General features: G+C 43.6%; 1 long non-coding RNA gene across 3 annotated transcripts in view; it reads right to left on the bottom strand.

The window, feature by feature from the left end:
* Window positions 1–8,267, bottom strand: part of LOC310879992 — an 81,852-nt gene extending 73,585 nt beyond the window's left edge. For all 3 annotated transcript variants that reach the window (XR_014571313.1, XR_014571314.1, XR_014571315.1), the window contains exon 1: window positions 7,663–8,267. This is a non-coding gene — a long non-coding RNA (uncharacterized lncRNA). The remainder of the gene's footprint in view (window positions 1–7,662) is intronic.
* Between the last annotated feature and the right edge of the window lie 6,303 nt (window positions 8,268–14,570).

The following is a 14,570-nucleotide window of genomic DNA, read 5'->3' as shown; positions in this document are numbered from 1 at the left end:
CCTCGTTATCTTGTTTAAAGGTAGAAAGATTAATTTGAATTCTAACTGGAAATACTGATTCAATGAATAAGCCTGAAATGTAGTGGTTTTCAATTACACTAAGAAATTGGTCTTTTGAATTTCCAAATTATGCAAGGCAAAGCAGGTTCAATTTAATCTATACGCGGGGATATATTTGCCATCTTCATAGCGCCGAATGTCAGCGGGTGATAGCGAAGAGGCAAATAAAGGTCTGTAACGTTGGCTGTTGGTGCCCTCCAGGGGCCAGGCCGAGTATAGCTTTCAGCCAAAATAGTTTTTGAGCATTCCAGCATATACAATAAATATTGCATATTAGCCTGCTTTAAGAGTGCGACTGCCATTATTCACTTTCTCTCAGAGGACAAACTCCCTCCATGGTCCCACAGACACCGGGATGCTTAATCAAACAGGAGCAATCCAAGGGAAATATGTATCTATATTTGACTACTCCCATTCCCCTCGCCTAGATTCCTAAGAAAATAAGGTTTAGATATGTTCATGGTGTGCATCGGTCTGTCCTCTTCCCCAATCCTGGAAGCCTTTGCCTGGATTCCAGTAAGCCTGGAGGACAAGTAGAGATCGTGAATATACTCCGTGCTGACAGGATGTGTGAGAACAGACATCAGGAAATGAAAGCAGCTAGCCTCGATGCCCCGCATGCTGGGAGGCTCGGTCCTTATACCCACTACAGCCTGAACCTTAGGGTGCAAAATCCCAAGGGAACTCGATCTTGTAACTTCTATCCGTGGCATGAGCTATTACTTATGCCCATTGCTGGCTGCAGGCTTGCTCCAGCTTTACATCAAGCAACTGATACCCTCCGGTGTGCTTTGTAACCTTTGGAACAAGACAGGTGAATCCTTTACCCTTATAGATTGCAGATTGGTTCCTTTACATGTAGGGATTACTGATTCCCTTTTTCCCTTGCCATTCCATGCTATAGCTGCCACAAAGCTAGACTTCAGAAAGAGGAAGGAAAAAGCAGGACTATCACAGTAAAGACAGAATAAGTCCACACAAGTCCAGAAGATAAACTGTATATCCTATTCATAACATAGCTCCAGCAGAGATCCCTCTGATCCAGGATTTTCCTGGGATTAGTGGAACACTTCACTGCCTCCCTGCACACTATTCAGTAACCGCAGGACAGCGTGACAGAGGAGATGTATCATCAGGGCATAGTTACACCAGCATTTCTCCTACATAACATGTTATAAAGATTCCCATACATCAAGAACGCATGCTGCCAGAACAAGGTTTTCTTTACTCTCCAGTCTCATGTGCAACAGTAACTACTCTTTAAAGATACCCTTTCTGCAAAATTAGAACTCAAACCCTTGGTATACCACAGCTGTCGGTGCCATATTCTCCCTTCCAGCCCACACAGCGTAAGTTATCTAGTAAAAAAAAAAAAAAAATCTTAGCTGCAGACTGCTCCTCTTTCACTGAGGCAGGTAGTGCACAACTACTATGTTTCAGATGTTGAATTTTGAGTAGCTGCTAAGACTTTTCAGCCCACTGTGCATGAGTATTTAAACAAAAAGATTAGATTTCCTTACAGGCATAAGCAGGCAGGACTGTGCTGGACTCTGACCACCTAGCAGGGCGGCACATGCCCAGCTCTGAGCCCTGTGCTTTCTTCCCCAGACAGCCCAGCACCAAGCTGCAGGCCCAGCTGCTGCTGACCAACCAACACCTTACTTGGGGCTGCTGAGACTTCCAGAGCCAGCGCTGCCGAAGGAGGTTCTACCACACAAGATGCACAAATCAGCCTCTGACTACAGCTGCTGAAAGCCCACGTCACCTTCCCCTGCACACAGGTCTCTGGTCACGGCCAGAACTGAGGCTTTGAAGATGAGGAGAAGCCAAAAAGTCTTTGCCATAATTAATACCAGATAATTGTTCTGAGTCTTCTTTCTTCTGCCAGTTACAAGTGGAAATCGAGTCTGCAGAGCTAGTGCAGATCATCTTTATGCAATTACGATTTATGATGAACTATCCAGCCTCAGCGGCACTCCCCAAGCTCCAGCACAAAGATTCTAAACAGGAGACCTGTAGCAGCAACGACACAACGTCAATTCCCAGTAATTAACATGCCCACAAGCTAGAATGCACGCTCCTGGTTTGCTGCTACATTTGACCACATAGCTCATGGATGAAAAATTACTTCAGAAATCGGAATGGCAGGTAATTAGCAACACATGCTGTCTTCCATTGCTATGTTTTGTTCTCCTTAATTCATTGCCATCCATGCTCTCTCATTGTTTTCAGGGTTTATTTGTAGGCAGCTTCAAACTTGAAAAGCAACTTTGCTACTGGCAATGCTACTACATTATTTTTGCAACGTGACAAGTTTGGAGTTCAGACTGAGCATAGTCACAGACAGCTGAAAATGTGACAATGGGCAGTCAGGAACCTGAGCAGATTTCCTAACCTATGTACCAGTTCAACCTTGGTGGAAGAACAGCTCCATCTTTTTACCTCCCAGGCATACGGGAAGACATCAGACTTAAGAGAAGAGCGTCAGATAATACATAAACCGATACACCAAAGTATCTGAATTCTGGCCCATGGGGGACCTCAGACCTAGAGCTGCATGGGCTTTTTGTGAAGGCAACAAAATGGAAAATCATACTTTACTGAGCCTGCCTCATCTGAGCCTTTTCACTTACATTTAGTCAAGATTAAAATGGAAGTTCTGGAAGACTGATCTCTAAGATATTTCATGCCTTTCACTTGCTGAAGAAAGGAGAAGAACTGAGCATATGTATCTTGATCACCTACAAACCAATGCGAGGGGCAGTTCAGCAGCTTTGCCAGTGCTGGACACTGTTGAGAAATGCACCCCCTCTCCAACACCTGCAGGTGGCATGGTTTTCTTGCCTATTTCTAATCTATGCTCTATAATCACATTCCTGGGAGAAAAAAAAATGTTCTAGATGAAAAGAGGTTTCAAAGATTAAGTACTGATTTATGATTTATTTTGTTCAGAGCCATCAATTTAAACAATTGCTTTATTTTCCACAGGCTGTGCTGGATTTGATTTAGAAAACATTGACAAGAAAAGATTAATGCTGGAGAGCAGAAAATGAATTAGAGGAGATTGACAATGAAATCCACAACACTGAGCTCTGAGCTGCACAATACGAAGGCTCATGAAAGCACGACTCATATTGATCATAACAGAAGCAAACATCTTCAAATAATGAAGCAGGGCCCATCTTTGGAATTAAAGTTCAGCTGGTATTTCTACCTAGATAGTATTTCACTACAAAGCTTTTGCAGAATGACTAATCTTTTCTTACAACAAAATATTTTATCTCAAATGCCAGGTACTCAAACAGTGCTGACGTAGCCACTCATGCTCCCCCACCTCCAGGTGAAAGAAATTGAAAATCAGTGTTTCAGGTGGCTGAAATGGTGCACGGTCAGCTTGAAACAGCTTTTAAAGTTTTGTATCCACCTTCAGGAAATCAGAATTTGTATCATGTCTTTCTTCATGCACCAGCAACTTCAGAAAATTTAGTCCAACACGCAGTGAGGTCTCTGATGTTAGCACGCTGACAATACTGAGGACTTCACACTAAGCCTTTCAACTTGCCTTTGGCTTTACACAGTCCCATGCACTTTGGCTTGAGCCAGGCCCAGCGTAGCTAGCTACCTGACACAGATTAAATGTTAGAAATCTCACAGAGGACATTAAAAACATAGCAAAAAACAAAAGTAGAAAGCGCCCCCATAGCTAGTACAGACTGAGGTACGTACGCACCGGATAGCTGACGTGTATCTGACTACTTCAGATCCACCAGAGATGATCACTGCTGTGTGTGCCAACACAGAGCAAACGAGGCAACAAGAAGTCACCACAAAGGGACAACCAACACCAAATAGGAGAGAAGTTGACTGAAATTTCACAGCATTTTTGCACCTTACCTCAGTGCACATCTCCATTCCTGCGGCCTGTCACAGCCCAGAAAACAGGCCCCAGCGCACTTCACCACAAACTAGCCACTGCTCCATAGGTTTCCCCAAAAAATTTATCACACAGCTCTTTGGAGACTCCTCCGACAAGAAGTCACACAGACTGACAACTTTGGGATGAAAAATCATCCTTGGCCCAGTGGCACCACTCCTTTGGCCCATGGCGCACTTCGTAGGGCCTGGAGATCCTGCACAGATCCACCCACGCCAAGCAGCACGTGGCACCAAAATCTCCAAAGAAGACTAGGCCCAAACAGTTATTGAGTGACTTGGAACGAAGCACAGGCTAGTGAGGAGTACATGGGGTAGTTTAAGATGCCATATACCACTGGCCTGGCAGAGGCATTAATGTAATGTACATTTAACTTGATGCTGTTGATGAGAAGAGTCCCTTTTTCTTAATGCCTGGCAGTTTGTTTCTGCCTTTCATGCAGTGCCATTTCAAGTGTTGGCAAATTTTTGTCACAGACAGGATCTCCCAAGTGATCCAACTAGGAAAAAGAAAAAAAAAATGACTTTGTTTCAGGTCAGGTCCTCAGACCATCAGCCATCACCTCAGGACCATCAGGATGCATCAGCCAGCAGAGCCAAAAGGGATGGGAGATGGGGCAGCGTGGAGACAGACAAGAATGGCAGTCCCAAGCCCAAAACTCCCATATCAACGTGTCTCAGACTCCTTGCAGCATCCCCTTTACCAGCCCCATAGCCTATCAGATATAGGATCTCACAGTCTTTACATTGAAAGTACCGGGATGTGGATTGAAGTAGGAAAATATGCACAGATATGTTTATGCTTGGTCCAGTTGCCAAGCTGCCTCAAAATGGGAAAGAACATTTGAGGCCAAACCACTCAAATTAATGGCTTTGTAGCCAGCCTGCAATACCTTGGCCACAGAACTGAGACATTCATAGCATGTGACAATATTTCAGTAATCATAACTGCTTTTGAAAATAAAACTGCAGCTAATCAGGGTGGTCTTGTTTCTCTTAAGTACATTAAAAAGTCCTGAGTTCAAGCACTCGTTACATCAACACAGCACTTCTTAGACTGACAGTATTAGACAACTTTGAAGGGCTTTCGAGATGCTGATACTCTGTCCTGTGGCCCTATTACCTCATTCAACAGCTAGAAATGGCAAGGTTCTCGTTTCTCTGCTCAGAGCCCCTTCCTGCCCTTCCCTGGCACAGAGTCTCGCTGAGCTTGGAAAGCAAACAACATATATTAGAAATTTTAAGTTAGATTAGGTATTTTAGCACAGCACAGGATTTTCCCAGAGTTTTCCTCCTCATGCTTCTGGCTTCATTAATCAACCCAGCCCTGACAAAGCATATTGTAGGAAGATGTCTGTAGCTACTGTGGTCTAGGGCATAATCATACCTCAGAGAGGAATACTTACAAGCCCATGTCTCCTCCTTAAACGAGGACACAAGCAACCAAACTGCCTGGCAGTTGCACAATGCCATAGTTAACTCCTCCAGCACTAGGATGATTCTTGTACTCAAAAGGGAGCAAAGCAAGGGAAGAGCAGTACACAGACTGGAAGAAGTGCTAGGAAAGATGCAGACCTTGAAAACAGCTTGTTTCAGAGAGAGGACTCTGGTGGAGAAGCCATGGTAGCTATCAGGGTCCCAGCCTGGCTCAGCAGTGGAAGGGGAGATCACATACATCTCCAGCAGTTAGAAGTACAGTAAACATTTCAGTGTTGGGAGCAACATAGCAGGACCCAACTCTTCTCCATCTTACCAAGCTCTTCATAACCTCTACATTACAGATCACGCTGTGAGATACTGCAGTCAAGCAGCAAAATCCTGCTGTGGTAACACAATACGCACCCCTCCCCACCACTCCAGACAAGATGACGGCTCCCACATTGAAGGGATGTATGACAAAGTTTGCTGTCACAGAGCCACAGGGAGGAAATAACAGAATAAAAACCGAGAAGCTCTTAAGATCAGCAGAATTTGAGCCAGAATAACATGGTCATCATTTCTCTGCTCTCAAAGAGCACCCACAACAACACATCACAGCAAGCTATAAACACATGCCAGAAGCCTTCTCCCAAATGTAATCCTTCTCCAGAGCCCTGACACCCACAAGATGTCACCCACAGCCAGCCCCTCTCACTGAGCTGCCCTCCATGCCCTCTGCAAGCTGCCCTCCAGGCCTTGTCCCTTTCTCACCTGTGCGTGTGGCACACCTGAGCTCTCCAAACATCCTGACGATCCTCATCTAGCTGATTAGGCTGAAAATAGGCACAACTGTCTTCTTGTTAGCTGCAAGCAGAGCATAGCTAACAAGCAAAAATCTCGTGGCATTTCAATTTGAAAAGGTTTCTTGGTACCTTATTTCCTCCTGGTTTACATCTCCCATGTTTATGGTGGAGGAGACAAGAGGGATTATGGAGCTGAGACATGGGTGGGACAGGGTGACAAAGCTGTTAGGTGTGAAATAAAGCTATTCACTACATTGCTATTGACCAGTCTGTAGCCATACAATTTAATTTTCCAGAAGATAAGTTACAGCTCCTCTCTTTGCTCCCCAGTTATCTAGCATCTCCACTTGTGTCAGGAGAGACCCGGTAACAATCTCTTTGCTTTGGCTGAAAGCAGAAAGAGCTGTAAACACTTGACTGCTTCCTTCCTATCCACTCTCCTGCATGCATCTCTGATGGTGTCTGTACCAAACCCCTGGCTTGCCTCTACCCGTTGTGCCCTCCCTCCTGCACGAGGCATCCCACAGGGGCTGCATGGCACAAACAGAGCTTTGCACTTGCTGGCTGTGCCAGCGGGCACCGTCTGCCCTGGCACTTCCCAGCGCCTTACCCCTTGCACAGAACCAGCTCCCTCGCACACCCAAGCATGTTTTTTTTTTTTTTTTTGTACTCAAATTCCATCTTCCAAGAGCTGCGAGCACCACAGTGGAAGGGAAGAGCCATTTAGCAGTGTTAAGTCTCAAAATATCTTAAATTACCCCCCTCCTTCTGGATCAGTTCTTTCCATTTATATCATCATCCACCTGGGTAGTATGGAATGCTAGCAGAAAGCTGATAACTATGTTTTTATAGAGATTAGATGTTAAATGTTTTCTGATGATGTTTGGAGCTCAGACTTAGGCACACCAATTCAGCAAAGAAGATTATTCCCATTTTCCCCAGAGAAAAGCATTAGTGTTCATTGAATAGAACGAGTATTTCCCCTGCAAAAATCGCACTGGCTGAAGACCAAGAACAGTCAGATTTCAAGCCTGAACCAATAAGAGATTCACAACTCTAAACTCAGAAATTTCTCCTTTAAATACCTCTAGAAGAAAGGAAAGAGCTCCTATTGGAATTACTCCTAGAGCCGAAAGACCTTCAGATATCAAGCCCTAGAATTATTCAGTTACTCTGTGCTGAAAGAGCAATTTCAGAGTATTTGTGGAGGAAGGTTTTTAAACATTAATTAGCAAGCTTCCCTCTTACTCCCCGGTCTGCGAGAACATATTCTGCACAAGTGGAATCAAAGCCAGGCTTGTAGAAGAATTAAAACTTGAAGCCTTTTGAGGATTCTTTTCCTTTTCCTCCTAAAACAAAGACATTGCTGATTCTCACACTGCCATCTACACACCACCCCAAGACAGCCTGCCCGCAGAGACCAGGCACACAAAAGCCTTGCACTCACCCAGCCATAAGGACTCGAACAAGACCAGCATCCAGAAACAAAAAAGATCCTGCCGTACTGGCGACAAAAACAGAGGTCAACCTTTCACAGCCCTCTAATAGAAGAGGAAAACCATGGAGCGGCTCGACTGCCCAGCCTCAGGTGGGGGCCAGCCCTGCTCCCACTCATCTCCTGCAGCTTCTCAGCCCACCTGTGCCTATCTGGGTCTGCACCTGAGCTGCCTCGTGCCCTGCAGGCTCCCAGGGCACGTCCCCCACAGCAGACAGGCTCAAAGGTGATCACCCATCGCATCTCCCTTTGGGGAGGATCTCAGGGATACTGCGGTGCCCCCCGGGAGCTTAGTCCACAGGGTACACTGCTTGCACAACACCCGGATCGGGACACTTTGAAGGCCTCAGGACAGCTCAGGTCAATGTTTCTAGAACATTTTATTCTGTGAAAAAAATCTTTTACATTTCAAGTGTATTTCCAACTTAGGCAGCATTGCTTAAATACTGTATTCTTAACAAGTTAAAGCATTTAGGATTTTGAACACCTCAACTTTTTCATTGTGCCAGCACATATATGTAGTACTTGAACATATACAACAACAAAACACCTTAAGAAGTCCGTCACTTGCAAAGACTTACCTAAAGATTTGTGAAGTATGAGTATTTCCTTAGAGCAGTAAACACACATGGTGAGTACCACTGTTGTAATTTAACCAATGCCACAAAATGCTCAGCTGTGACTTAAATTCAGCAGCGCAGCTCAAGGCTCACCACTGCGCCTGAAGCAAAATCTCCAAATATCTGTTCTGTCTCATGCTGTAGCAACTTCCCATCCTCATTGCTTCCACCCAGCATTCCCATCTTCAACTGCCTGAGGAGGAATCACCCACAAGGCAGGCTGATCAGTTATTTCTAAGAACTGGGCTAGAATCTTGGTGCTCTCTGTCTGATCTACAGAGCAGGAGGCATCTCATGAATACTGCTAATTTCCTCTCTTAGACAGCTTTAAGTCGTTCCAGGTTTCCTTCAGTAAATTGGAGACTATAATGTGCATGGAAAGAGTAAGATAAGAATCTGCTAGAATCAAACTTTTCAGTACTGCTAGTTTAGAACAAAAATGCATAAAGTGTACAATGCAATTGACATCAGATGCAAATTATGCTGACTTTTTAAAAAATAGTAGTTGAACCAAGTCCTTCCTTTACTGCTACATTTCCTGATATGTTTTTGAGTCACCTATAAACAACATTTAATTTGTGAGAAACAGTGAGAACTAATTCTGTATGCAGTATTACTGTAATTAATGTTACTCAGTCTCTAGATACTATGCTCTCCTCTATCAGCACCAGCAGGCTCAATTCCTATTTGAAAATAATAGAGTGAAATCTTTAAGGAAGACGTGTTTTTTCCAAGGACAAAACAGTTAAGCAGCCAAGATTTGTTTCTGTTTGTCTGGGAATCTCTTCCTTTGGAAATACAGTGAACAGTGCAAACTGGTTTACAGGTCTCAGTGAAGGTCCTAGGTGGTACCTGACATGCTCTTTCTTAAAAAAAAAAAAAAAAAAAGAGACTGAAAGCAGCCCACTGAAACAATCCAACCACATTTGCTAACGGGCCACTTTATTGCTTTCAGCAAGGGAATGCTATTACATTCCTTAATCCACCTGCAAATCGATGATGATTTTAACTTGCTTTCAGCAAGCAGATACGTGTGCATGAACTATATTGTCTGACGAGCCAGCCACCCGTGCATGATTGATCAGCATCCTACCTCGGGTGTGTCAGAACCACAATAATATGACAAATTCTCTTCGTCATGCTTCAGCTTTTGCTGGTTGTTAACACAAAGCAGGTGTAAAGCAAAGGAATAAAAAACACCAGCCGTCATAGCAGATATTGGAGAAGAGGGCTGCGAACAAAGGGCTAACAGAAAGGATCCCGAGGGACTGGCATTCAGCAGGAAAGACCATCTGAAAGCCCTTCCCTGTACCCAGCAGACAGTCAATCACTCGATAATTCCCTCCAATTGTTCCACATTAAACTGTTAGTTGGGTTACACTCGGATCTGTGTTTCATTATTCTTTAACAAATTACAAGGAAACTGCCCAGGGTTAACTTTTCCTCATCCACGTCGCCACAGAGGCGCATTAGCTGGGCTCTCTGCGGGATGATCTGTATTACTACAGAAATGACAGTCAGGCTCAAAAAGTTCTTCGGTCCTTGAAGCTGTGCATGCTTTTTGTTTGTTTGTTTTTACAGAATGTCTGTATCATGTATTTGATAGCTCATCTTTGGTAGTTTTTTTACACTGAATTTCTCCTCCCTTCCACTTCTCTACACAGAAGGACTTCTACAGCGGAGTAGAATAGGAGCCTATTTTTGACGTAGTGCTCCATGCTTAATGTTATGAAGTGTCATGGTCGATTTGGATGCATTAAAACATTACGGTTAACTGGTTAAAATCCCATCCTGCCACCATTTACTGTAAGCTATCTCAACTAATGCAGTGAATTGCACAGAGGAATAAAATTACATACATGCATACTTATGTGCTGATAATGACTTCAGTTTGCATCCAGCTGAGTGAAAGATGCAGCTGAAGTACAAGTGTACCACACCTCTCCCACAAATTTCCCCACAAAATCACTGAGCTGTGAACTATGACTACAGAAATTCAGGGCCCCTTTGCTCAGGTGTGTGCACTGCTGTAAGATGCAACCTTCCCAAAAGTCAGGGCCACAGATCTTGCCTTCCTTGGCTCAAGCAAAGCTTCAAAAACACTCCTCTAGGTTGTCAAGACCTGAAGGTTAACATCCTGCTCAATATATCAGCTCTCTTTCAGAAATCACACAATGAAATCCTTTCTCCAGGCCAGTGCAGTCACTGACATGAAATTCAAGCAAAAAATGCAGGGCCTTTGCTTTTTTCTGAAATGAAAATTGGAAGGATTATCATTTCCTTAGGCAACCTATTATCTGGGTCAGCGCTACTTTATTGTGTAGCAGGCAATACTAACTGTTGTTGATTTGGCTTCAGCCTCACTAATAAAACCAGAAAATATTGCTGAGGTACCTTTTGCTGGCAGTTAGCTTTGGAATTTCCGATGGCCTCTGTGAATTAGCAGAATCTGAGAACTGTAACTGCTTCTCCATAAATCTTGCTCGGTGTAGTCCTGAACTGAAGTCCACTGAGGCTGATAGGAGCCCTTATTTTAACACATTTGGGAAAATATCTTCTATGAGTTCTCCGAAACCTACTAAAGTCCATAACAAAATATTCACTTACTACACTTGATCCCGAGTTTAGTTTTTCTTTCTCATGCCTGAACCATGTCCTGTGCTTTCTTCTGAACATGAGAGCTTATCTGCAGCCACATCTTTCCCATTTTTGCTCTTAAGCTTTTACATAAAATGTTTTCAAATACAGACCACATGTTTTTTAATATACTGAACTTAAATTTCATTTTATGGAACCCAAGCAATCGTGCTTAGTAATTTCTTTCCCCTTAGATCTATGCATCTGATTCGTTTATTATTTTTTTTAATACCAGCCATGTATTTCCTACACTTCAATTTTCTGATGTGGCCTCACTTCAAGTTTTGACGTTTTGCTGAAAAGTTTCAACAGCAATTAGTCAAAACACGATGACGTTTTGGTTTTCAGTTTAATCCATACCAGAGCTTAGACCAAAGCAGTTTTCTTGTAGTGAACACAGACTTTCTAATTACGCTCACTAATCAGAGGAGTTGTAAGAGCTTTTTAGGTGGAGGAGTGCCTCTCTGAGTGCATGGTCTAGCCTAACAAGCATGATTTGATGCTCCTAAAAGCTAAATGGCAGTTCCCACCCCAGCAGCTGGGCACGAGGGCACGCAGAAAGTAGACTCCCCTGAGTCCCTTGAGAGGCCTTGGCTCCGTTTCACAGTTCTCATCAACTCCCCCTCTCTGCTCCTCTCTCTCCCCTAGAATCAGCCTTGGTGATCTCCCAACGCTTTCTGATTTAACCTTTTGGTACTTTTAAGAAATCTGCTGACTGTGACGAATTGCATTAACTTCCCCAGAGCTAAGCAGCGCTGTTTCCAGTGGTTCTGGCACAGGCTGGGTGACCAGAAACTGAGACCGATGCTGCAGGGCTGTATCTCAAATCTCAAAGCTGAAGGAAAAGTAGGATATTTAACCCTACCTCTTAACTGGCTTTCAGTTAACTCTGGATCCTGAGCTGCTCCCCACCTCCCAGTGGAAACCAGTGAGTGCAGGGGAGCAGCTGACTGGGCCAGCCCCTCGCTTGCTTTCCCGAAGCCCCCCAGCTATCTCCAGGGGGTGCCTGGGGGATTTCTAAATTGCTGTTACTTGACTAAGGAAATCCAGATCGTTATCGTGAAGCACTTTTATATGCAAAAGATGTCATAGATTTAAAGTTTTCCAGCAGCAAAACGGATTTGTGTTGTTGCCCCAGAAACAGAAGTGGGTCCACACCGGCATATCCGGAGATGTGCTGGACCATTTGCCCTTTAACACATGAACCAGGACCAATTACAGCATTTTTCATAAAGGGAGGTACAGGGACAAACAATTTTGACTACATATTTAGAGAACTATACACCACTTGATACCATTGTCATAAAAGGCCTCCAAGTTTAAAAACCCCTGCAGCTGCCATCTGATTGCTAAACACAGAAAATGCCGTTTCTGTACTGCTGTTCAGTTCCTCCCGTTTTGGGAACATTGCAACTGCACGGGAGATGCACAAACACTGAAGACACAAGCGCCGCTATTCACACAAAAGCTAAAGCCAGCCAGATTTCCAGGAGCCAGGCCACCAGGCAGATCAAGCCCTGGCACAGCCCGCTACGCTCCTCGTGCTGGGGGAAGACCAGCAGGAATCGCAGCTGCAGTGCCAGCAAGGTGTCAGCCAGGGGTGGTGCAGTTACAACTTCCCCGACGAGCCCGTTTTCCAGATGCCGAGCGCTATCAGCCAGCAGCAGGCACGGTGCCCAGGCCACATATGTACTAACGCAGTAAGACACGGCGATGGGAGCCAACGAGCTTGTGCAGTTAGCTACGAGGATACAAATCAAGAGCCATTCCATAGAATTACACGACTTATATCCCCTCTATATTCATATACGCAGGGTAGCTAACTGCCTTTTAAAATAACCAGGCCCGGTGTGGATTGCATGCCCCAGGCTGCAGCAAGGTTGCCCGTGCCAGCACTGCCCTGAAAGCATCCCCAGGAGAACGTCTGTGAACGGTGGATAGCGAGGTGGGATAAAGCTCACGTCAAAGCGCGTGTTTGTTTCCAATCTAAAAAGATCTAAACTAGGAAAATCTGGAATTCTGGCTCTGTAACATAATCATTCACCTGAAAATGGGGGTGCAGATGTATACGGTTTTTAATCAGTTATAATGTGTAAGGCCCAGCTCAGCTCCCACTGAATCTAAGGAGAACCATCCTAATGAGACCCTAACAGGATGTATGGACCACATGTTGCAACAGCAAAGCTCCTCCAGGGCATAGCAGGGGCTGGAAAGTTTTACCAGAGAAACTCATCCATGAAATGCAATTCCTGATGCCCTTTATATCAGATGCTGGCTCTGATTAGCTGGCAGGGAAGAGCTGAATTAGAAGTGATGACCAGAACGCAGGATAAGTAGTTGTTATCAGAAAATCACCAGCTAATTGCTTCCCAGTCCCATGAATTTATTTACTGATCTCATCATTTGACTGCTGAAATTTTTCCAGCATTGCTGGGTCTCGTTGTGATAACGTTGTATAACTACTAAAAAACTTAAGAACGCAGCACACAAAAGAAGTGCTGCATCCAGATGAGGAGCCAAGCTTTAGAGGGCCAAGCAGTTAATGTAATACATGAAATTCATGTCATAAGGATGTCTTTTATCCATAACACTGAGTTCCCTTCATGTACTTCATGTTGCTGTATAGTCAGCAGCTGCTTAATAGTTAAATACTCAGATTATGTCATAAATCCTTATTTTTATGCATTTACAGTATGCCTCACAAAACTGAATTACACAAAAACTGGCAGAAAAAAAACAAAAAGGCACTGAAAATATTTTTAAAAAAAAAAGGAAAAAGAATAAAGAAAGAAAGAAAAAAAATCCTTGACTTGAAATCTTGTTCCTTACTCACCTAAAATGTTTTTTATTGGCTTTTTGCACTTGCCATAAAATTAAATCTCCTGCAATTTATACACAGCTTTTAATAATAAAAACAACAACAACATAGGTTGTATTTGTGTTTCTAGACAGAATTGTTTAAGATCATTCAGAATGGGACCACCCCTAGGAAAAAGAAAGGCCCCGGCATATTCTCACTGATGTCTACAGATGATTAATTCTGGTTGGCTTTCAGATGGGTGTACTGGGATGTTTTACCAAGGCAGCTGCTGAGTGTAAAGCCTGATAGCAAGTAAAAGGATTCCTTCAGAAAATCGGGGGGGCGGGGGGGAGGAGGGTTAAGTAAAATTTAAATACTATATTTTTTTATTATTTGGACTTTTTTGGGGAAATAGAGATTTGAGAGGAAGTCTGAAGACTGGCTTCTTCTCCATTGCCCAAAAAGACAGAACTTTTTGTAAAAGACACATAATTGTTAAAAACTTTCATTGATGGAAAAAATCTTCTTCTTCAAAAGGCATATCAATAGGTACCCAATAGGTACATCTTAGATTCTTGCACAAATTGTACTGCAACAATTTTGGATTTTGATGTATCCTGTCTACCTCAGTTACTTGCTAATGTAAGCATAAAAAATTATCTGCTATCATCTAGCTGAAGCTACTAGACTGCGGTTAATAATTTACTGCTCATCTTTATTCTGAACATGCAAATTATTAATTGATTACAGGTTTTCCATAGTCATCTGTGTAAATGACTGCTCTTGCCTTTCATTACTGCCTC

Source organism: Anser anser, assembly GCF_964211835.1.
Source record: "Anser anser genome assembly, chromosome: 12".
Taxonomy (NCBI): Eukaryota; Metazoa; Chordata; class Aves; order Anseriformes; family Anatidae; genus Anser; species Anser anser.
This window is presented reverse-complemented; position numbering and strand designations above follow the sequence as displayed.